Here is a 26,284-nt window from a genome sequence, read left to right as displayed (position 1 = left end):
CTGACACTACCTTTCCTGCAAAGGTGCTGCCCTTCTCCAGCATCCCAGCTTCAGCTTTTTCAGTTATTTCCTTTACATCTACACATAGTATACCTCTCTGTTTTTAGCAAATTCTGACTCTAAAATGATCTACTCTTAGACTCAAGTTTTGTATTTCTGTAGTTAGATTTTTGCTTACGTCTTGCAGCTCGCTGACTACGTTCGTGACATTTTTTACCGACGCATCCACATGGGATTGCGTGTCCTGAACTTGACAAAATGCTTTACTGAGGTTTTTCAACTCACCTGCAAGTTGTTCCCGATTACAAATTGCGGATCTTACTTTTTCCGTTAACATATTTATATTGTGGGACATGTCGGTAATTATTTCTTGTTTTAGTTGTTTACCGTGCTCTGTGAACTTACCGGATAATTCGTCAGATAATTCAGTGCCCACATTTTTGCCCACTTCTCTGAACTGTTGACTAACACTATTCTTGAATTCGTTAAACGTCTGGTTTTGCTGTGCAAACTGTAGTGTTAGTTGCATTAGCTGTGTCAGAGTGTGTGTCTCACTGGTATTTGCATTGCTTTTGTGAGCTGTTTCCTGTACTTGTGTCCGCAACGTTGTGAGCAGATAATCAAAGGAATTTTCGCTGTTGCGCACTTCAGATTCACTATCTGAGAAAATGTTTTCCGGTGAGACCTGAGAAATTGGCTCATAAAGCGTCATAAGAGCGGCATCATTAGTTATATTACCAGTATGACAATTTTTTAATAATGGGACGCCAACCTCGTCGTTTTGGTAGTTATTGGCCAGTTCACGAGTTGGTGCGTGACCTTCAACTGTTGCCAAGCTCGGATTTCCGCCATCTTGGCATATTGTATTTTGTAATGAATTTTCTACAATGGCCATTTCCTTTGACTCCATTCTGAATAAGATTATAGAAGGAAAAGAATTTTAAACATGAAATTTTGTTTGAATCGCTATCCTTCAATTAAATCTTGACTTTACACATATCTTCGTCTTTTCTATAGAAATCGACTTTCCGTAAAGGATATTAATTGGAAGGAACAAGGATTATCTACTGCGAGAGAGACGGCGCCAAGCAGGGCCATATAAGCATACAGCGTAGCAACTTACTACTTTAACCGCTGAAATTCGCATTCCCAGTATATCTCGTTCGTAGGCAGAAATTCATTTTAATTTGCTCCTTCAAGTTGCTAATAGTTTCAACCTCACGGACATGTAAAACTCCAACAAAGGCCTCATTAGTTCTTTTTTTTCCCAATCGTATTGGCTTACACTTACTAGGATCACGTTAACAACTTCAGTTCCTCTCCTTCCTTTGTTGTTGTATCCTATTTTTTCAGGATTCCCTCATTTTATCCCCATGAAGTCTCTTCTTTTCTTCTGTGCATGTTGTTCACGATTTTTTATTTCTTCTGCTTTGAAAGCCTTCCAAATTTTGTATTTTGTTTTTAAAATGGTTTCTTTCTGCTATTTCTGATTCTTTTATGTTGTTTCTTTCAAGATCTTTTCTTACTTCTGTAATCCATGCTATTGTCGATTTCTTCTTCCAGAAATGTAGCAGTATTCGTTTTGTTGGTCTATTTCCATCCATTCGGTGGAGATGTCCAAAAAAGTTTAATCTTCGTTTGGCCATTACTGCAGATATTTTCTCTATATTTTTTGGAGATCTCCTCATTACTTCTTATTTTCCAACCATCTGCGGTTTCCATTGCACCCATTATTTTTCTAATAATCCTTCTTTCCAGTACCTCTAGTTTGTCCATCTTGTAGTTCATCGTTAGGCATTCAGATCCATATAAACATTCGGGTTGTACCATTGTGGTGCAGTGTTTTAGTTTTGTTTTTCTACCTATTCATTTCTTGTTGTAAATATTTTTGGTCAAACCATATGCCCTTTCCATTTTGTTAATTCTTACATCTATTCCAGATTTTTCTAGTCCAATCTGTTGTATAGTTTCTCCAAGATATTTAAATTTATTTACTCTCTCTATTTTACCTATTTGTGTTTCTATGTATTTTGGTGCATTTTTTATATTTGTCATGAATTTTGTTTTTTCAGCTGAAATGGATCATTTACCTAAAAAAATTTTTTTCTTCAAGAATTGAAAGGTCTGTTCACATTCCTCTCGGCGCCGTCGTCTCACGGTTGCCATTGAATAGTGGCGGGGGGACTAGAAATGTGATATATAAATTGAAATCTTAATAAATATTTGCTGTTTAAATAATTAAAAAGAAAATTTTGAAAGAATGATTGAAAAAAAAATAAAAGGCACACATATCCTGTGTGAACTTTAACTGACTCTAATAGAAACGGACCTCCAATATTCAGTACATGTATTCAGCATTCAACATTCGTAAATTTACATACATCCTTTTCTTGTCACCGCTATTGTGCATGAATATTTGTATGACAAAACTGGTTCGGATCGAACCTCCTCTGCTAAAGCGAATTCTTGTTGTTATCTTCGATCCTCTTGATGCAGAATTCCCGGCGCAGCACTGTAAAGCCACAACGACCTCTGACTGTGATCCCTGTATGCTTCAATTTATGTGTCAGACAGCGAATTATTAATTATGGAACAGTGACTCGTAACAGCACACTTGTTTCAATCCGTGTCTTCGCTCGTCTTGGGATTCACAGAATGAATAGCGTTCAGTTTTGAATTGGAATGCCGACACCTTTTATTTCACAGATAAGAGAGACATCAGTAACTACCGACCTATATCACTACTGATATCATTTTCCAAAACTTTTGAGAATGAGATGTATTCTAAAAGATTATTACATCTTGGCAACAATAATGTCCTCAGCAAATCACAATTTGGGTTTCAGAACGGTTGCTTCACTGAGAATGCTGTTTACATGTTCACACACCAGATATTACAAGCATTACATAACAAAATAGTACCGGTAGGTATTTTCTGTGACCTATCCAAAGCATTTGATTCTGCAAATCATAGTATACTCCTTGATAAATTGAAGTTTTTTGGGATTGATGGTATAGCCAACCAATGGATCATGCATATCTGATCAAAAGAATGGAAAAATTTGTACTTATTAGTAATTCAACAAACAGAATCCAGGGACATAATTCTGACAGGGGAGAAATCACGTATGGGTTTCCCCTAGGTTCAATCTTACGTCCACTAGCATTTCTCACATATATAAATGATCTACAGTCTAATGTACAACAAGCAGAACTAGATCTTTTTTCAGGTGACACCAGTATGGTAATCACTCCCAGTATACATGCAGAAATTGAAAACATGGTGAACAAAGTTCTCAAAAGTATCATTGACTGGTTTTCTGCGAATGGTCCCACCCTGAATTTCACAAAGACACATATTATTCAGTTCTGTACCTCCAGGGGTACTGCACCGGTGATAAGTGTAACATGTTGTGATGAAATAATTCACGTAGTGGGAAATTAAAAAAATCTTTGGTGTCCATAATGATGAGAATATAAATTGGAAAAAACACAAATTTCGGAACTCCTAAGACAATTTAGTTTAGCCTCGTTTTAACTTAGTCATAGCAAATTTTGAAGAGATAGAAATCAGTAAGTTTACATATTTTGCTTATTTACATTCAGTAATGTCATACCGAATAATGATCTGAGGTAACTCATCATTAAGAAAGAAGGTCGTCATTGCCCAGAAACATGCTGTAAGAACAATATGTGGTGCGTACCCATGATCACCTTGTAGACATCTGTTCGAAGAGTAGGGTATTCTGACCACTGCTTAACAGTATATTTACTCCCTCATGAAGTTTGTTGTAAATAATCCACTACAGTTCAAAAGCGACGATGAGGTACGTAATTACAATACTAGCAGAAAAATGATATTTATTAATCAACATTAAGGTTGTCTTTAGCACAGAAGAGGGTGTACAAAGCTGCAAAAAAATTTTTGGCAGCTTACCCAGTGATATAAAACGTCTAACAGATGGCAAGGTGAAATGTGAAAATAACCTGAAAAAGTCTCTCCTTGACAACTCCTATTCTGTAGAAGAATTTCTATGTTTGTAATGTGTAAAAGATGGTGGGATAACTCAATGTGTATATATTACTTACATTTTGGAGAAAAAATAAGTGTATGGTGATGTTTATAGTACAAGTAGAAGTACAAATTAATTTGCAATATGAATGCACCAATAATCTTAGGAACCCACATCCCTCGAACTAACGACATTGCACAACATCGTATCACTGGTATAATTTCCCCTTTGTAATTTGTATCCCATTTCTTCGGGTTCTAGGTTTATTTTCGTATCATTCTTACACACAACAGGGACGAAACAACCGAAAAAGATTTTTAGCACACATCTCTCCAGATTCTTCCTCCAACAGTCGGATTCGTGACTGCTAAGGGGAGGATGTCAAAAATTTTAGAAAATTGATTTTTCAAAGATATGCCTATTTTGTACCGCATATCTTCCTGAATAGTACGATGTATAAAAAATATACATTTTAGTGATTATAAGCCAAACCCCTTTGCACAGCTTCAATCCTACACAAAGTCACCAGGGCAACAAATACAGAACAAAGGGTGCTGCAACAAATGTGACACCAATGGACTTTAATGGAAGCCACCAAACCTATATCAGGGACCTTGCAAATGAAAACTTATTGAAGAAATGTGTTCATGGTGGTACCCAAAAACCAAATGAAAGTTTTAACCAATGTGTATGGGAAATATTGCCAAAAACCATTTTTCTTGGACAAAATGCAGTCGCTATTTGTGTTTATGATGCGGTTTCATGTTTTAATGATTGTGTGCAAAGCAAGAAATATGTTTTAGAGAAAATGGGAATAAAGATCGGAGTGAACTGCATCAAAGCTTTGTATGCGATAGAGAGTGTGTAGTGAAAGCAAATAAATTATTTTTGGAGGTGATAAAGTCAGGAATGTGAAAAGAATGAAAACCGACTAAGAAAATGGAAAAGAACTTGCTTATGGTGCTGGACAGTTCTAAAGGAATGACACATACAAGCAGAAACTTTAATGGCCATTTTCCGCAAAACAGACATTTCTTAACTTAGGTGCATGTAACATTCATAATAAGAATCCTATTACTTTCAAACTTGGTATGCTCATTAAACACAAACTCCTTAATTCAAATCTCTAGAATTTTGCAAGTCGATTAAAAACTGTGCTAAAAATGTAGGTAATATAACTATAAAACTTGAGTTTTCTCTAAAGATGAAGTTAAAAATGCTACAGCACATTCATTTTTTCATAAATTAAATAAATTCTAGAGTTTCATGTACCTGTAAGCATGGTTTGCATGCCGTGCATGATTCATCGAAGGATCTCTCTTACTTATGAAGAAAGGTGTACCTATAGCGACAGCTGCAGCCGATAGGAAGAGGAAAAGTTAAGAAATTTCACATGTAAAAAAAATTATTTCTTTATGTTTTTGCAGTTCCACTGCTATGAGTGTGAATACTGAATCCTTCCTGGACATTCTGACGAAGTTTTATGATTTTATTTGTAAAAGTACAGACTGTGGAAACTAAAATGTCCTCTGGTGTCTCTCCTGCTCCAAGTCGGCCGCTTTGACATCCTACCCCCATAACACACGAGCTAGGAACACCATCCCATAACGACAGCACTACATTAATTGCATTGGAGGGATACTGTCATTCAAATTTCTTTGTGATTTATATTGTTATGTATTGAAACTATGTTGACTAATAGTTGTCATAAGCATAATTGTTGAGCTTAGTATCAACCTTACATTTGTGCTTTGTTTTGCACCAAATACTGTGTAGTATGCTAGCCTACAAGTATGAGAAAATTAGGAGATGCAATGTGTGAAGCGATTAGCTAAACGCCTTAGTTGTCCCACTACTGTCTTTGGTAGTGTGTGTTCCATTATCTGTGTGGGGACAGTACCTCAGCAGTACTGTCTGTGGTAATCTGACCACTGGCTTCGATGTGAAAACCCTTCTCGAAGCAGTGTTCCTTCTGCGCAGCACGCCAAGCGCTGCAGAGAGCGGGACCGGCCCCTCCTCGCAGCTGCACAGTGGCCACAACGACGACGGCTGGAGCCCAGCCACAGCTGTGCCTCCCACCACTCCCCAGGCCACTCCACAGCCTGATGACGCTGCCGTCTCTCACCTGCGGTGAGTTCTGTCACAATACCAGCGTTACGCGTTGGGCAGTTAGCCCAGTGCTAAAGTGAAGAAATCGAATGTTGCTATTTTATGTTTTTGACGAAGCAGATGTTATAGTTCTGGTATTAATTTATTTCTTTTATAAATTATGATGTTTGACGAGGCAAGGATCTACAGGTCTGCATCGTGACGTATTTTCAATTCCTAACACAGCTGAGCCACTTAATGCAGTTACTTGTGTAAGATACTTCCCCAAAGATAGCGAGTGGTGAGTTAGAGGCAATTTCTGTTTTCAGCGATGATTTGCTATATTATGAATTAATTCTGCAGAGACCGGATCTTGTTTGTTTCTTCTGACTTGCAACCACGTTCAGTATTATTCATTATTGGGCTGCCTCACCAAATAAGCAGGAATCTCTGAAACTCCCAGCGTCACTTGCATTTTCGCGATCACTCTCCCAACACTATAATGAGATATTCTCTCAAGGGTCTGTGGGAACCCCACCACTGGGGGAGGAGAATCATTTGAGATCCATGTCTTACCCTACTACGAGAGATGTATGTGAGAACCTCTAGTGGCAGTTTTTGGAAATCATTCGTGACAACATCAGCCTCTACTAAACTGTCGGTATCTTGCTGATTAACGCAGGCATGTTGGATCAATAAAAACCAGGTCAATTGTAATGCGTGGGGATCGTTGAGTGGAGATGGACACAGCAGCCATATCTCACCACCTGTAATACCCTCTGTGTCTCAGGGAGTTTTACAGCTGACATTGCAAAAGTTTTTCTTTTTATTCACTGCAGACCAGCTTCAGCGTAAATTCGTCATCACGTCACTTTTCTTCTTTGAAATATTTGATCTATAGTGGTAGCCACAGAAATTGGACTGCCGCTTCGTGAAATAATGATAATCTGATAGTGAACTGATATTGTTGCAAAATGCATTTCAGTGGCTAGCTGAATTCTACAGGCCCAAGAGTGGCAATTCAGAGTATTCAACATGCTTTTATAATTAATCAGAGTAGAATCCAACAAGTTATTGGACAATAGAGGAGTCTGTACCTATTCAAGGGGAAATAAGGAAGGTTACCCAGTATTTTAACGTTGACATGGGATAAGTAATGTTCCAGTTATTCAAGGATATCGAGCTTTAATTACCTTTTATGGTCAGCCACAGATGTACAATGTCATTAGATTTAATGTCTGTGCCAAATTGAGCAAGACACAGAGAAGGTATGGTGTAATTATATAAATAAGATAGCCTGACGGGTATTTACCTAATTTCTCGTACACAAATAGCATCAACCATTCAACATAAGAAGACAACCGACGATAAGGAAGTGTAGCAGGAAAGACTAAAGATAGAGAGCACAGGGAAGAATACTTTGTGGGTAATCCAGAAACTCATTATGCAGCGTAATGAATAACGCTGAATACAATTTCAGGGATAGTCTTTAAATTACGTTGCACATACTGGACACGAAATTAGTACAATCTCAGTAGAAAAGCGGCAGAAAACAAAGTAGAAAATAAATTATTGTGGTTGAATTAGAAACAAGACATGGAAAGGGAAGAATGCTTCAGCATAAAAAGACTGACATAAAAAGTTAAGAAAGCTGGCTAAAAATCGAGAGGGAAACAACAGCATGCGGAAATAAAAGATAAAGAGCAGGAAATGAAACATATTAACAAAATACTTGATAATGGAGTGAAAATTTTGTTGACAGAGAGTTAAGAAAACCAGGCTGGGGAACGGATCGAGCGTAACATGGTACTGATGTGAATAACAATATACAAGGCGAAGACAGTGAAGGCTTCCTTTTTTCTTGGTCATCAGACAGTTGTGATGACTAATAAAAGGTCCTACATAAAAAAATACAGTCTTTCGGAGACTAAAAGCGACAACTACTTTACAATCATAAATACACTGATAGAAAAGAATCACAAAACCAAAAACTTGTCAATACAGAGTAGTGAAACATCAAGGATACATTTACCAGGGTAACATATTTAACTGATTAACACTGCAAGATCGCAGGTCAATGTAGGTGGGAGATAAGCCACTGGAAACGTGAAATGGTCATACACTGTGAGAAGGTCGAATTAAAACATGCAGACATGCATGAATTGTGTTGCACAAGTATCGGACGTGAGTTTGTGGAATGGAGTTCAATGTCAGATGCACTTGGTTGGTCAGTACAGGGACCGTAACGCTGTGTGTGAATGAAGCTGGAGTTACTGTATGATGATGTCCCATATCTGCCCGCCTGGGAACAGAACTGATGATTGAGCATTCCAAGAGACATGTCAACACTGTATAGAGCATGTTGGGCTACAACAGCGGTAAGTGAGCTAGCGTTATCCTGTTGGAAAACTCCCCCTGGAATGCTGTTCATTAATGGCACCAGAATTGGTCGAATCAGCACATTGAAACAGATATTTACACTCAAGGTGTGTGGGATAACCACGAGAGTGTTCCTGCTGTCATACAAAATCGCACCCCAGACCATGACTCCAGGTTTAGGTCCAATGTGTTAACACACAGATAGGTTGGTTGTAGACCCCAAACTAGCTCCTTCTAAATCAAAACATGGTCATTACCGGCAGCGAGGCTGAACCAGCTTTCATCAGAAAATACAACAGAGTTCGACCATGCCCTTCAGTTTGCCACCACTGAAGTGCCAAACGGTGGTGGTGTGGGATCAGTGGAACACACGCTACAGAGCATCTGGCTCGGAGCTGTCCGTGAAGTAACCGATTTGTAATACTTCATTGTGTTACTTGGTGCCAACTGCTGCTCAAACTGCTGCTGGAGATGTATTACAGTGCGCCAGAGCCATACGCCGAACACGATGGTCTTCCATCTCAGTAGTGTCACGTGGCTGTCTGGAACCCAGTCTTCTTGCGACGGAATATTGTTGGAATCACCGCAGCCAGCAGGCCGGCATAGTGGCTACATGCCTGTCAAATATTTATGCATCACGGTAGGAACATCCAGCTTCTCATAGCCCTATTACAGATTTCGTTTAATCTCTGTGAGATGTTCATAACGGCGTCTTTGTCGTGTCGAAGGAAATATTGACTAACATCAGCTTACTGCATCCAATCTCAAAGGTAACTAACGCTCACGCTCGTTACAGCGTGTAATTACAACAAGCTTGATTTCCTTCCTCATTATGGTACTACTAGCGCCGCTCTTAAGCGACGCGACTGCCACAGAAAGTCATCATCATTCAGATGTAGAAACACACGTACCAACTTTCGTTTCTGTCACACTACTTCTTCGTGCTGCAATATTTTTCCGTCAATGTATATACCACAGCAAAAGGAAAAGACGTTTTTTAACATTGTTACCAAGAATCTCAAAGAGCTCTTGAACGACTTACTTCACATTTTTACAAGATAAATAAATGCTGGGACAGTGTTTCTGTTATATACCAATGGTTTAGGAGTGCGCCATTGATTAGTAATAAAAACATTTGAACACAGACACTGCTTAACCTCTGAAAAAATTTAAGAGCAGTGGCAGCAGAAGTCATCCAGTATAAGAAGTCGCCATCTTTCTGACAAAAGCCAAAGAATGAGTGTGTGTGTGTGTGTGTGTGTGTGTGTGTGTGTGTGTGTGTGTGTGTGTGTGTCTATGTGTGTGTGTGTGTGTGCGTGTGTTTGGGGCTACAGGCGCTCATCGCCAAGGTTATCAGTTTCCTGACAACCAATAATACAAGGGCCAAAGAGGTAGGAAACTGCCCCTAGAGAGCTGGAGAATCAAAACTGATCAATGACATGAAGATGCAGAAGGCAATGGAATCTAATAAATTAAAACCACGTAACTTGCATCCACAGGATATATGACAGTAACAGGAAAACGGTTGTGATGCCATCTGCATTGTGGAAAGATTCCGGACAAGTTACCCTTTTGGATCTCTGCAAATTGACTGCCAAGGTGATAGTGACTATGAAATAGAGACGGAATAAGTTATTGTGGGATAAGATTCTATGACTTGGAGTTTTTAATTCAGAAGTTTTATTGTAATTGGAAAGCTAGAGAGTCTAAAAACGGAAGTGCAAAAATGGTTCAAATGGCTCTGAGCACTATGGGACTTAACATCTGAGGTCATCAGTCCCTAGAACTTAAGAACTGCTTAAACCTAACTAACCTAAGGACATCACACACATCCATGCCCGAGGCAGTTCGAACCTGCGAGCGTAGCGGTCGCGCGATTCCAGACTGTAGCGCCTAGACCCGCTCAGCCACTCTGGCCGGCACGGAAGTGCAAAAGCCCAGTCTAGATACATTGGGGGTCACTGATGTGAACTAGGAAAAGCCTAAGCATTTATCTTAAGACACATTGAGGTATATCATCAGCAGCAGAAAATGGTATGTAGGGAGCAGGTTTCGTTATGAATAGGGAGAGAGCGGACTACTGTGAACTTCTCAACGACAGAGTTTATCTCACCAGATTCGAGATCAAACGAATGCAGACAGCGACAGTTCAGGTGCACATGCCAATCACACAAGTAAAAAGGAGAAAAGAAAGTATGAAATTAAAATGCGGTTGCAGGGGAAGGAGAAGCAGAAAGGGTCATCGGATATATGGGATTGGCATTGGGATGACAGAGATCAAAGTCTAATTGAGTTGTGCAACCAATGTGAGATGGTATTTACGAATACTCTGTTCAAGAATCGTGTGACGAAAAAATATACTTGGAAGAGACCCAGAGACACTGAAAGAGTCCTGCTGGATTACATTATGGACAGAGATTTCGAAATCAGATATTGGACTGTGAGGTGTACTCAGATGTAAATACAGATCTAATAATTATGAAGAGTAGAGTGAAGTTCAAGAGAATCGTGCAGAAGAATCAGTGTAGAAGGGTTTATCATCATGCAGTACTGAGAAATGATGAGATGTATTTGAAGTTTACCAACGATGTGGATATGGTGGTAAGGAACCACACTGTAGGCTGTTCAGTTGAAGACGAGTGTACATCCCTAGAACGTAAAATCACCGACGGTGGGCAGACAACACAGATAAAGGGAAGCTAACTTCGAAGAAACCGTTAGTAACAGAAGAAATACTGCAACTGATCGACGAAAGAAGAAAATGTAGAAATGTTGAGAGAAAGACAGCTATACAGCTACATTCACTGATGTGGCAAGAGACGTGGGATACCTCGTAATATCGTGTCAGACCTTCTTGTGCCCAGGGTAGTACAACTCGACGTGGCGGGGACCCAAGAAGTTGTTGAAGTCCCTTGTAAAAATATTTTGCTGTGCTGTCCCTGGAGCCACCCACTGCAGCGAATGTGTTGCTGGTGGAGGATTTTGTACAGGAACTGACCTGTCGATTATGTCCCATAAATATTCTATGGGATTCATGTTGCGCGATCCAGATGGCCAAATCATTTACACGAGTTGTCCACAATGTTCCTCAAATCAGTTGCGGACAGTTGTGGCTCATTATATAGTTGTTTGAGAAAATGGAGTAAAAAATGGCTGAAAATGGTCTCGCAGTAGCCAAAAATAACCATTTCCAGTCAACGATTGGTTCAGTTGGACCAGAGGACTCAGTCCATTCCACATAAACACAGCGCACACCATTATGGAGCCAACACCACACTGCCTTGTTGTCAACTAGGGTCCACAGCTTTGTGGGGTCTACGTCACACTCGAACACCACCATCAGTTTTCACCAACGGAATTCGAGACTTATCTGACCAGACCAAGCTTTTCCAGCCGTCTCGGATCCTACCATTTTGGTCACGAGACCAGGAAAGGAGCTGCAGGTGATACCATACTGTTAGTAAAGGTACTAGCATTGGACATCTGTTACCACAGCCCATTAATCCCAAATTTAGCCGCACTGTCCTCACAAATACGTTAGTCGTACATTCTACATCGATTTCTGCATTTATTTCACGCAGTGTTGCTTGTCTATTAGCACTGACCACTATGGTAGACAAAAATGTTCTTCGTTTTTTTTCCAACTTAACAGAACTGCACACTCAATTCGACTACTGGTTTAATGTGCTCAGCATAGTTTGTGACCGCCTGTGGCTGATACAACCCTGACAACAGCAGGGCAAGCTGCGAATGAAGTCATCATTCTCATGTGGAGGCAATAACATCATTCTTCCTGCAGAGCAACTCACAAGATTTATGGAATTGTTTGTGGATGCTTATGTGATGCAACCCGTCTCCCTAGTGTATCCGCAACATGCTCAATGGGATTCAAATTGGGATCTCCCATGTGTGCAATATCTTCTATTTCCAAGAAAACGCCAATCACCCGATCTGGCATCCTATGAGGCCACAGCACCTCGCAACAATGGCATATCAGTTCCCCAGATCTCTTTACGACACCTGACAGGAGTTAACCCTTGCCAATTCACCCATACAGTGTCATGAAGAGGTGTTCAAGTTGTCAACGTAATCGCTGCCCATACCATTAAAGATCCTTCTGGATAATAGGCTTGTTACTCAATGTTTGGACTCCAAAATCCTGTTCCACGTTCCCTCCATTTGCAAATCTGTCGATAATCACTCTCCAGTCAATACTGGGATTCACCTGTGAAAATAACATTGACCCATGGTTCGGCCATCCGGTTGGCATGTTGATGACTTTACATATTAATCTCTGTGGAGATGTGTCAGGAGTTCATATACAACAGGTCTCTGACTATATAGGCTACTCTGCTGAGGCCTTCTGTATAACGTTTGCCTCGATACAACACATCCAGTGCATGCTGCGAGGTGTGATGCCAGCTGCCATGTAGTACCGTGATGCCCTTTTAGCCAAATAGCGGTCCCCCCTTTCTCGTATCACACGTGTTGGATTCTGCCCTCGTCTTTGAGATACAGTTTCTGTCTCTACAAACTGTCCCCACATCTGAGAAACAACAGTAAGATCAACATTGAGCCACCTGGCCACTTTGTGATTGTGCTGCTTCCATTCTTCCTATCGCCCTCCACTGCAGAGAGCCTGGCATGCGTCTTCTCTGTACCATACTCCACCGTCTGTGACTGTGCCTACAGAGATTGTGGATGTGGGACTACCCAGAAAACACTACCCCATTTCATAGGTGCACTGACTTCATTGTGAGCTTGGTTGTCTGTTGACTGGAATGCTGTCTTCCGTGTAGAACACAATGGTGCTGACATCTGTAGACAGTATGCATGATCACATCGTGAATTACACACAGGACAGGTAAATCGCAGTTTGTTGCTCTAATTTTGGACACCAGTGTATTGTGGTAACCTTCTTGGGAAGATGAGTTCTTGGAACTCATAACAGTTCTGCTTCAGCGACAGTGTTTCGTCCTCAGACGTGTGTCTTTGAAGAAATTTGTTAGTATTGTCCTTTTGTTGCAGAAATGTATCTGGAGACATGAAGGGCGAGATGCTGATTGCGGCAGCTAAGGAGGGGTCAGTGAGCAAAGTGCGAACGTTGCTGGCAGTGGGGGCGGACGTGGAGGCGAAGGACGAGAACAAGCGGAAAGCACTGCACTGGGCAGCAGCCATGGGGCATGGAGGGTGGTGGCGGCCCATCTGTTGGAGGTAGGAGCAGGCGTTAACGCCAGGGACCGCTGGCAGAACACGCCTCTCCATCTGGCTGCCTGGAAAGGCCATGCAGCTGTGGTGCGGCTGCTGGCAGCTTCCTCTGCCGACCACAACGCCAGGGATCAAAGTGGGAGCACGCCACTGCACGATGCAGCACGGCGTGGCCGCACAGAGGCGGCGGCTGCACTGTTAGAGGCAGGGGCCGACAGGGAAGACAGGAATTATGGTGGGGACACACCGCTGGACCTAGCCGAGCGGAACAACCACCAGTCGCTCATAGACATCCTAAGATCAAGCTGAGTGTAATGCAGACAACTATGGAGTAAAATAAATAAAGCTTTCTGTGTAATCTCTGCTACTTTTAAAATAAACACTTCAGAAAAGTTAATCCTGCAGTCTTGCTTTGCACCCATATTTACGTAGTACATACAATGGATCCATTCCCGTTACAACTAGAGTGAGAACTGTAGGTAGAAGGAGGGTGGAATGTGTGTTCTTATAGGACAACTATTCACGGATTTCCGCCCAATAATATCCAAACAGCAGACTTCGTACAATTTATTAAATTGCCAATGCTAAACTCTTTTAAGTAACAACATATTCATGTAACTTACAGAGCTTAACAAATAGTTAACACAAACAGCTTTAAAAACAATAACGGCGTCTTGCCACCATAAAATCAAACAACCTTTTACAATAGTGCCTTTGGAGTTTACCCAAGAGACAAAATCCACTAATATGTTAACTTGGCACTACAATTTAAAATCATTTATGTAAAAAAAACCTTGAGAAAGATAATGGCACTTGGCACTATAAAATCGAAGAAGCGCAACACACAACCAATAAATATAACAACAAAATAATAATTTGATATAACCAAAGGGCAAGGCCAACCTCCAATGCAATCACAAACGAGAGAGCTCTCAACACTTCAAAGCCTTCCCACTAGAAACAGTCCCCGAAATAAACCACTGAGAGCTCCCCGACATGCCTCCCACAACTGCCCACTACTTATGCACCTTGGTTATGTTCTGTAACACACGACAGATAACATCAACACAAGATAAAATTTAAAAAATCAAATAATAATATAACATCCCGACAGCACATGATAACCATGGCGCCGTTCACTGGGGCGGTCTTAACAAGTGCCGGAAGCCAACACATACAAATATTAATAAGCAATTCTCGATTCTTAAAACAAAACAGTAAAAGCCAAGCACATATGAACAGTAAAACCACAGTCTTAGAAGTGCCTTAACGATACCAAACACGACTATTCCACCAAGTTAATAATAACACAGTGAGAAAAAAAATACAAAACATACCACTAAATTCTGTTACACAAACCAAATTGACGAGATCATGTTGTTCAGGTCGCAGAAGACCACATATACCAAGCATCAGTAAATCAGTATGCATATACTTTCCAAAAACGCCTTTCTTAGGCAGACTTTACCTAAAACATCAAATGCCAAATATACATGAACACAACTCCAGGTGGGTAACAGGAACCACCTACGTGAATTACTTCAAAAAAGGAACAAACAGATACCACCAAAGGTAACGCTGAGCAGACTGGGTGGGCAACGACCCACTCAGCGGGATAACCAAAACATACTCCAGTTGAGCAAACAAATTAGTACCAACAAATATCGTTACGTGCCACACACACACACACAGCACAAACTTCCAGCAACGCTGTCCCACATCAGAATGAAGTTCAGAAACCGGTTCTGGAGCTTCCAGCGGAAAATTTGACTAACCAACCGAGCTCACATTCCAACCTAGCAGACGACTCCAAAATTCAGCAGCTAGTTGTCTCCGGGCCAGAGTATCACAGGACCCCACCCGACCTCCACATCAGACAGGCAGGCTGAACAAGTACGCCAACTCAGATTACTCACCACCGCATGGCCGGAACACCGGCGAGCCGCCTTCGCCCCAGACCACCTTGCTCATATTGCGAAGCACAACAACCTTAGCGCTAGTCACCAGCAGGGCAGGCATAGCGAACTTCACGTTCCGTGCAGTACCCGGAAACCGACTACCCTGTCACTTTCCGCCGGCCACTGCAATTACACGCCAGTGATGTAACAGCAAATCACCACTGCAGTGCCACTCGCACCAGAACAGTGAACTATAATCGATTATAGCGTGTGCTGTAAACATCACAGGATAGCGGCAGGCGCCATATCAGAGGGAATCTCCTTTTGCTGAAAATTCAAAAGAAATTGAATAATTCTCGATTACTAATAAACACCAATTTTCTCACAATATTTATTAATAAATTCTTGTTCGGTAAATGTTTGGTGCTATTGGAACTTGTATAAAACTCCACATTCCTGACACATAACTTCTGTACTTAAAACACGTCTTCATTTTAGATCTTCGACCGAATTTACTTCTGTATCTAATGTGCTGACGATCCCACATCTTTGGTGTGTAGTTTCAAAGTGGTATTATCACCAGTACTTACAGCACATTGGTTTCGATTACACGCTGAATTTTGTTGTATCCTGCCTATTTGTCGAATATCGTGTGTCTAGGAAATCCGCTTCTCGGACTGGTAAACAACAACTCAAGCAAAATGTATAAAAGACTTTTATTACAAAATGAGTAAATGACAGTACCTAAGTTTGACAACAACACAGAAGTGTCGCAAGCAAAGGGTGACATTCAAATAACAATCTCGTCAGCATATACAATTCCTAAGGAGGTAGTCTTAATGTACCCAGTCTCGGATGCTGCTGTAGCAGTGGCCGCTACCAGTCAGCAGCTGCGCTTGTGTTCTCTTCGGCGAGGGGCCGCTGCTGTCGATCGGTCAGCGTGCTATTGGCTGACGTCCTCTTCACAGCCCTCTCTGCTCTAACGTTCCCGACTGGCGTGCCAGCGCTTGGCTTTCTGCCGGAAATTTCCTCCCCTCCCAAACCGACGGATTGCCGTCTGGAGGGGAGGGGAGGCAGGGTCGTGGTCGCTGCGATTGACTGGAAGCTGTGGCTGCAGGGAATGTCAGGCTTCCAGTGGTACCCCGCCATCCGGCCTTCACTCTGGCGGAAACGTCCCCCAGAAAACGACCAGAAGGATATGCATCCACCTCTGGAAGCCAATAACCAGATGTAGAAGGCGTCAGATGCTGCGGTGTGGGTGGTTCCAGCGCCATCGGTAGGAGTAGAGGAGGTGAAGGCACCGTCTCCATCGTTGCGTCCCAAGAAGTGATGACACCCACTGATGGCTGCTGTGGCTGCACTGTCCTCGGGATACGTGAATTTTGGGGAAGAGGCACAGAAGAGTCACTGTGCATTAACAGTGGCGAATTTGATTGCTGTGCAGCTGGTCGCGGTGGAGGTTCGAGTCCTCCCGCAGGCATGGGTGTGTGTGTTTGTCCTTAGGATAATTTAGGTTAAGTAGTGTGTAAGCTTAGGGACTGATGACCTTAGCAGTTAAGTCCCATAAAATTTCACAGACTTTTTTTTTTTAATTTGATTGTGATGTCGGCCCTGCAATCTGTTTCAGCCTGAAATCAGATACATGCAAGCGCCAAGTCGACGAACGATCTCACCTCGCACCCATCCTCTGCGTCCTTACTTGCGCACCGGATGTTGAGGAGGGTGGAGCAGTGTCCGCCAGCGATGTTCCATCTCGTGGACGTGAACGATAGGAGACGAGAAACAGTTGCATTGCTCGATGCCTAGTGTGTGCCTTGCGATGTTCAGCCATCTGCTGGTTGAAAGTTCTGACAAAACGTCCCACCTTCCAGTTTGACTGTGGATGGAACAGTGCACTAGTTAGTTGCTGTATGCCATTGCATACACAGAATGTTCTAAATTCATTTGACATGAAATCAGGGCCATTGTCCAACCCTAAGACAGCAGGCAAGCATTCGAGGCAAAACATAGACTTTGTGGGATCTTTCTGAAACACTCGTTGGTTAGTTGTGGTATACGCTAATAGCAAGTTTCCTTTAGCTGTGCCAATTAACTCGACAACATCAAGTAGCACAATTCAGGTGTTGTCCTCTTAGGAAAATATTGTGTGGAGTGACAAATCATAGTACACAACGTGGTGATTCGATGGCAGGGTGTGTATTGGGCGAATGCCCAGTGAACGTCATGTGTAAGCATGTGTGGTGCCAACAGTAAAATTCTGAGGTGGTGGTGTAATGGTTTGGTCGTGTTTTTCTTGGAGGGGCTTGCCCTCCTTACTGTTTTGCGTGGCACTATCACAGCACAGGCCTACATTGATGTTTTAAGCACCTTCTTGCTTCCCACTGATGAAGAGCAATTCGGGGATGGCGATTGCATCCTTCAACATGATCGAGCACCTCTTCATAAAGCACGGCCTCTGGCGGAGTGGTTACACGACAGTAACGTCCCTGTAATGCAGAGAGTCCTGACCTGAATCCTACAGAACACCTTTAAGATGTTTTGGAACGCCGACTTCGTGCCAGGTCTCACTGATCGACATCGATACCTCTCCTCAGTGTAACACTCCGTGAAGAATGGGCTGCCATTCCCCAAGGAACCTTCCATCATCTGATCGAACGTATGCCTGCGAGAGTGGAAGCTGTCATCAAGGCTAAGGTTGGGCCAACTCCATACTGTATTCCAGCATTATCGATGGTGGGCGTCAGGATTTTGTAAGTCATTTTCATCCACGTTTTCGGATACTGTCGATCACGTAGTGTATGTTCTCACAATCGCATGATTGTAGCACAGTGAACGCTACAGTTCGTGTATGTGAGTGATACATTGCAGGCAAAGTACATTTTCCGAGAACATGAACGTCTTGTCCATTATAGGCCATCAGGTGCGTGCTAGTTTTAGACAGGCATGGGGAGCCAAAAAGTTCACATGTGTTACGATTCAGGTACGTTACAGAGGCACCCATGTCCAACTGAAATGTCACACGTTTTTCACTAATATGCAAATTAACAAAACGTTTGTGGTTGCTAGTTATGCTAATACCTGCAGGAGGCTTTAAGTACACTGCATTGATTACATGGGTCTTATGACTAGAATTTGTGAGTGAACAGAAATCTTATGGTTGTTCCGTTGCAAACATACTGACTGTTTGTGACCTTTCTTTCTCCAGGCATACCACTGTACTCGTCTAGAAGGGCAATCTTGGCGTTTGTGCTGTGAAAAGCACTAAGGGAATGACTCAACTCTCATTACCTTATAGAGAGCTGCTTACACTGAGTAGAGAACTGTTTACGAGGCGTGGCGTGCGCAGGCAGCCGCCGCCTGACGGGCCGCTCGTGAGCAAGACACTCAGCCCGACAAACCGGTGGCCGCTCAGATTTATCAGCCGACATGGCACCTGAACTGCACTGATCTAGTATTTGCACTACTTGCTGAAATGGTGGATCGGCCAGTTTCAAAATTTGTTCTCTAATTGTGACATCAGTTACACTGTAAATGATCACATCACGCAACATAACATCTAAATATAAAGCACCAGAAGCACATTAATTTGAATTTCATCAACATACCCTGCAAATCTGTTAACCACTCATGATAAGTTTGTTCTGACCTAGCTTCTACAATAGTGACTTGTTAGTCATAATAGTTAATTATCGAATCTACAACTTGATCTCACAAGAAAGTTCTCTCAGAGCTGTGGTAGGGAATAATCTCTGAGTGAGGTGAAACACAGCACTTCCTACTGCTGATAAGAAATAATGGAGTTTCACAGTACCTGGTATTCGTGACCTGGTATGTGGGCTTCAAACTATTGCAACCATTCGAGCCCTTCCTCTTGTTATTAATTGAACTGGCGAAAAGGCAGTATGGCACTCGAAGCTAGAGGGCGGGTATTTTGGGCTGCATTAGTGACTTGAGCGGTGAGCAGCTGCTGTACTGTAGAGTTGCGATTTGCTGAGTCTGCAGCTGAAACATTTGTGATCTGTGTCAACTGCGTTGCATCTATAACTTGCCGCTGTGGCCCTGGAGCAGGGACTGGGAGAGGTGGGTTGTTCATTTTGGAAGAGAGAAATGCAATAAACAGACAAAGCAAGCAAAAAAGTAAGTACAAAAGCAAAGAAAATTTCCACAACGGCCTCCTGACAACACTGATTAGCAGAAACACTATAAGATACACTATTGAAGCATGTAAACACGCCTCTGCAAAGAAAAGCCAATGTAGATTTAAAGCGGCAGCAAAACACGAAAGAGAATCAGTGGCCGTCATGCACTGGGTTCCTCTTAATACTCATCGCTCATGTTGTATCCTCCCTCGATGTCGCAAATGGAGTGCCTAGGAAACCTGCTTCGGGGGTTTCTAGACAGCAATTGAAGCAAATAGTATTAAAGAGACTTATTACTAAATGAATCAATGACAATACCTAACTTTGACAATAACACAGAAGTGTGGCAAGGAAAGGGCGACATGCAAATAAGAAATCTCTTCAGTATATACAATTCCTAAGTCGATGGTCTTGATGTTCTTAATCTCGATGCTGCTGTAGAAGTGACAGCGACCAGATAGGCGAGGCGCTTACGTTCTCTTCGCCTAGAGGCCGCTGCTGCCGCGTTGTCGTCCTCGAGAGGCGTGCTATTGGCTGACATCTTCTCCACAGCCCTCTTGCTCTAACGTTCCTGACTGGCGTGATGGGGTTTGACTTTACATCAGAACAAATTTACTCATGTATGTGAAAACAGATGGTTCAGTGATTAATCTGCATAATTACAGTGTGGCAACTGCAGCAATAATCAGTTATGTGCTGATCATTTGAAAAGCGCAATAGGTTATCTTAAATTAAAAAGAATTGTGGAACGACATATGATCAGAAATAAAACTCACAGCTGTTATACTCCACTTAGGAGATGTATTACCAGGTATCATGTAACATTGATATCACATTACAGGAAGCCAGAGAAATTATTCTCTTTTTCCACACATTCCATTTGGCCGTCCTCAGTGCATTTTCCACTGTCAGCATCACGTCTACAACGCGTCTGCAGGGGCCGCCCTGCTACCAGCTGCACAGCAGCCCTGGCCAGACAGCCGCCCCTGCCGATAACATCTCCATTGCCTCAGGCATCAGTCTGCCCAACTACTGCTTGCAGGAAATGTACATGTGAATGAGGAATTTGTGTAGGCGATTGTGTCAGAAAATTTAACATGTCAGACGGTGTGCAAATGCCACTCCACTCTCAAGGGGTAAAACCTGAAACCACTCAGGCTATTTAAAAAATATGGCTACAAAGCTAGAGAGATCTTTCGCTTTCGCCAAAACAGACAGTAGAAGATTACAGTCAGCAGAGTCAGTTCTCAAACAGAGGACTGCCCGGGACTGCCAGCTAACAGCTAACAATCTATGATATAATGACAATGTAATACAATACTCTTTGAGATTGAGTATCCGAAAGCAAATTATATTCAATGAAATATGAACAACAGATAAATTTCGTTTAGAGTAAAGAAAGGTGAAGGGGTGACGAGATGCACTAATACAGCCGTGAATGAAAGACGGGGCATGCGAAAAATAAAATTAGTATAATCTTAATATTGTACTGCCTATTTTGTGCCACCAAAGTACAACCGTCAAAAGAACTGAAGTTGCACTTCAGACAGAAGGCAGACTGTCAACTATGAGCACAAAACAGCAACACATAGTTCACAATGCTGGACACATGCATCAGCCACAAGGGTGCAATTACGGTTGCAGTTAGAGTACTGGCAATAAAATTCTCTACTTTGGCCTATAAATCAAGTACATAATTGAAATTAAGTTAGTGTTTCAGTAATCAAATGAAAGGTCGATACGTTTATTGATCGCAATCATAGAGTGGCTCTGACTGTTGCAGGATGCTAAAGCAAAATATTTCTTCTCAGTTTTTGTAAAAGTTAAGGTATCCAATACGGCTCCAAGCAAAATCAGCTGCAGTCTATGAATGTCTCATACTACTCTATGTAAATGTTGTGTAAATTATACCCTCCACAATAATCAGTCAACCATTCCACGTTCAACAGTGAATAAGGAGATTTCATTGCAAACATGTTTTGGAGATGTTTATCTGCAGTATTCATTGATAAGTATGTACAAAATATTAACCTAATCCATGTCAATTTGCATCGACTTTGAAGACACTGGTCATAAAAATTCCAGCTCACGGTTTCCTCGCAAGATACCCTTAAGACCATGCATAAAGGCAGTTAGGTGGAGGAAGTGCACAAATCGTAACAACTTGATAACGTTTAATAGCGGTACAAAAAGTGGCAGCTTGCTTTAATTGATCAGAAATATAAAACTATGCATTATACAAAATTCGAAAATGTTGTGTTCTATGATTTGAATATCAGTGAATAAAATCTAGAATCAGTCAACCCATACAGATACCTAGGGATAACTGTTTGTAGGGATATGGCCATACGACCACAAAAGCACAGTCATAGGTAAAGTAGATAATAGACTACGATTCTTTCGCAGGATATTGGGAAAATGCAGTTAGTCTACAAGAAAACAGCCAACAAAACCCCTTTGTATCCATTCTTGAACGTTAATATAGTATGTTGGACTTGCAGAGAATAGAACTAACAGGAGATTTTAAAAGCTTGCAAAAAGGATATCACAAACAGTATTTCACTGTAGTATTTAAATTTACCATTCTTTCTGTGTTCCACATGGGAATGGAAAGAAAACAGAAGCTAAGAGTACCATATGGTACAGTTGTAATGGTCCACTGCCACCTAGCTGTAGGGTTTGTACAGTGTGAGTATTGGTGTAGATGTGTTGAGGAACCCAACAGAGCAATGCACAGTAAATGGCAGACTGGTGTAAGGTGATTATACATGTACAGCCTATGTTTGCTAGATAATTTAAGTAAACACCTTGAAAAATTGCTGTGTCTATCCTATAAATACAGTAACAACTACTGTCACCAGATTCTTACTGAACAATAGGCACACATTTATAAAACCGCTGCTGGGACTCGCTGCTCCGCCGATCTCTCGTCTGCTGATGGTCTTTGTCGCTGTATTTTAACTTCATCCGCTTGTAAACTATTGAGGCAATAGTGTAGACAAATATGAAACAAATTATTCAAAAAAAATTTTGTAAGTATCTCTAACAGTGGTATCACACACGTGGAGGTTTCTCAAACCTTCTTTGTAAATCTCACCGCACACGAAAAAGAAAGAAACCATAAGCCATGTGTCATAGTTTAACAGTTATGTGGTTGGTATTGTTGCCATTAGCTTGGAGATAATGCATAACCGCCTTTTTAGCTTTCTCTATGGTAAAGTGGCAAACAGTCAGAAGGCGTTGATTTTAAAACAAATTTGAACATGTTGGATCATGGTATGAATCTCCCAGGGTGTTTTTCGATAATACTTCTCAAAGCTGCCCGTTACTAAAGTCTGCAGATCTTCAATGAAAACAGACACTTATATATCGCGTGCTGACACTTAGAAATTGCAGTGCAGATAGTTAGGAACACGAAGCTGCTACTACCATGTACTGTAGGGGATATGTTAAAATGTCAGAAACTAATGTAACATCACTCAGAATTTTCTTATGTTTCTGGAACAAGAACAGCTGTTCATCTCTCCTGCTGTCCTGATACACTGTTCTAAGTCGTTCCCTTAGTCTGCAGTGCGTGGCGTGCATGTTACACCATGGTCTGTTCTGCACAACAAACTGATTCTCTCAGAGACAATACGCTCAAACTTGCCACTTGAATACAAGGCCTATTTCCTCAGTCTCCTCAACAACAGCAAAAGTAATATTGGTAATGCCGTGCACTCGGCTGTTGGCAGCACTGTCAGCGAACTTCAATCGAAACGAATTTCAGGCTGTGGCAGGCCCAGCTGTCAGGCATTGCGGTGATCTGACGGGAAACTGTGTAACCACTGCGGCAAGGCCATTGGCGCTCTCTGCGTACACCAGATGAAAATAACATACTTTAACAATACATTACATACTGTAGTATGCTGTGGAATACTGCAAATGTTCATGGGTGAAAACTTGATACGAATGTAAACATACTGTATTGCAAAAACGTCTAGTAAATATGCTGTTTCCTCATCTGTCTTGTATAAAAGTACATGGTGAGCCACATAAGCTCTTTGTACAAACACAGGCCATGACGCTAAAGTGCTAATACATATAAATGTGCCTAAGTGATAAATCCATGTTTCGTTATGTTTCATTTCGAATTGTTACCTGATAACTATATTGTGTCACGGATCATTCAATTCATCAAGTATAAGTGGATGAGTTCAATATCTGAATTGAAACTGTAATAGAACGGAAACAGTATGTTTCCAGATGTGGTTTCCTATTCAAGATATTATGAAGTCACCTCTGTAAGTCCTAGATTTGTAACGGATATTTCCAAACACCCTGTATGCATACGAGTTATATTTCTGAGAGAAGAATCAATAATTACTTACCTACCAACACGACTTATTAACAGAGTCTGTTGAAAAATCAGACCAGTTCTCATTACTTCAACTCTTAAGTACACAAAAATGAGATATACATTTGATGAGGCTGCAAAATCATTTTAATTAGTTTTGTGCCTTTACAACGCTGCATGGGTCATAGCCTTCTCAACAATGTCCTCCCATTTACTTTCCTTCTCCATCCTCTGATTCCTAGGGTTCTGATGTTTCCTTCCACATCATCCCTTGGTATCAACATCATAACAATAGAGCCACGTCACATCACAATTATGATTCTCTTAAAGAACATCTCGTTCTCATTTGTGAAATCGAAAAGGTCTTCAAAGGCTACAAGGTAAAGATCTTTCTTGTTTTGACTCATGAGCCGTGGGACGAACTTGGCAGCAACTAGGAGCATTCCAAGATGCTGTGTCAGGATTTCGTGACATGATCCAACTGAAATGCTACATTCTACTGCAATCTCTCTGACAATCAGTCTTCTATTGACAGGTACAATTTCGTTCACTCTCCTGACAGCGTCTTCGGTAGACGTCGAAGGGCGTCCTGAACGAGGGTCATCTTCAACTTCTGTCCGGCAGGTTTTAAACCATGTGGAACATTCGTAACGCCGAGTACGGCTTAACTACTCATCAGCGTAGGCTTCCCGCTTCACTTGGTGGGCCTCTGTAAAGGTTTCCTAGACTTTCACGTAAAATTTAATGCAGACGCCGTGCTCCTCTAACTCTGCCATCACGAAATTCGCACAACTTTCTACTCACTACAGCATTGAACCATAACTAACGGAACTTCCGGTAGATACAAGCTGAAATGTATATGTAGTGTGACTAGGGCCTCCCCTCGGGTAGACCGTTCGCCGGGGGCTAGTCTTTCGATTTGACGCCATTTCGGCGACTTGCGCGTCGATGGGGATGAAATGATGATGATTAGGATAACACAACACCCACTCCCTGAGCGGAGAAAATCTCCGACCCAGCCAAGAATGTAACCTGGTCCCTTAGGACTGACATTCTGTGGCGCTGAACACTCAGCTAATGGGGGCGGACAGCTACACGTTAAACACAGGCTTTCCAGGGATGCCAACCCAATTCGTTCCAACACACCATTGGTCCGAAATTACGAATGTTCAGGAAATTTTTTAACAGACCTCGTACACTATAAAATAACAGAGAGCGACAGCTCAACAGAAACCCATGTCCCACTGTGTGTGTGTGTCGGAAGACACTACAGAAGAACCCCTAGTTATCTCGACTCACATAAACCATGTGTCAGGCAATGTGGATTCTCAGGCCCCCAAATGCGTCAGTTTTTCTTATTGACGATCCCAAGCAAATGAGGTGGGCTTCGTTGCTAAACCAAACCGGCATGCGCATATTAATTCCCATCTTGTCTGGAGGCCAACCGTGCAGTTCGAACGTCTTAAAGCAAACCGTTCATAAGTTCTGACGATTTGGTTTCATGTAGTCCAGCAAGTGTCACCCTCTACCCATATTTCCTTAGGTGTCGACTATACGATTTCAGACGCTTTTTCCAGGTCTGCAAGTCCACTGAAAAAGTGCTGTTTAGCTTTAATTACTTTCCACTACTAAAGTAAAAGCCCGAATTTCCTCTGTGCTACTTTTTATCTCTCCTTTAATAATAAATTGTATAGATAAACGATGTTTAATCAAGAATTGGAAAATGGTCGTTGGATAAGCTGCTGGTAGCGGAATTCTCGAAGAAAACTTATGGCCAACTAACTAGTGTCTGTGTTGGCTCACTCAAACGCATAGAGCGCAATCCCCGGCTATAAGGAGTCGCTGTGCAGCCTCTGCCCGACAGCAAAGCACCGACCCGAGCGTACGAGAGTCATACGGAAGGATGAGTGGCAGAGACGGAGAACATTCGATGTCGAGGGGCGCGTTTCGCCACGGGATCGTCCACTCGCCGCGAGAATCTTACAGAGACTTTCAGCAGACGGCAGTGGCAGTCACTACGAGAGAGGCGCTTTGCGGCATGGAGGGTCTTCTGCTGAAACGAGAGCGTGCGATCAAAGAAGACATGGGAAACGCATCACTTCCTCTCACATGTGACTCGTGAAATCAGCATAACCAGAAAATCAGAGAAAGCAGGGCCAATGCGAATGTTTATAGAAAGCCGTTTGGTCCTCACACCGTTCGAGAATGGAACAAGCGAGGGGG

The 26,284-nt window shown here is 42.0% G+C and overlaps 1 protein-coding gene across 2 annotated transcripts in view; it reads left to right on the top strand.

Moving 5' to 3' along the window:
- Positions 1-6,137, top strand: part of LOC124554173 (speckle-type POZ protein-like B) — a 50,365-nt gene extending 44,228 nt beyond the window's left edge. For both annotated transcript variants that reach the window (XM_047128244.1, XM_047128243.1), the window contains exon 4: positions 5,994-6,137. The gene's annotated coding sequence lies outside the window, so the exon portion shown is untranslated. The remainder of the gene's footprint in view (positions 1-5,993) is intronic.
- Positions 6,138-26,284: the final 20,147 nt, after the last annotated feature.

The sequence above is a fragment of the Schistocerca americana genome, chromosome 11, assembly GCF_021461395.2.
Source record: "Schistocerca americana isolate TAMUIC-IGC-003095 chromosome 11, iqSchAmer2.1, whole genome shotgun sequence".
NCBI classification, from domain to species: domain Eukaryota; kingdom Metazoa; phylum Arthropoda; class Insecta; order Orthoptera; family Acrididae; genus Schistocerca; species Schistocerca americana.
Note: the sequence above shows the minus strand (reverse complement) of the source record. Positions and strands in the feature narration are given on the sequence as shown.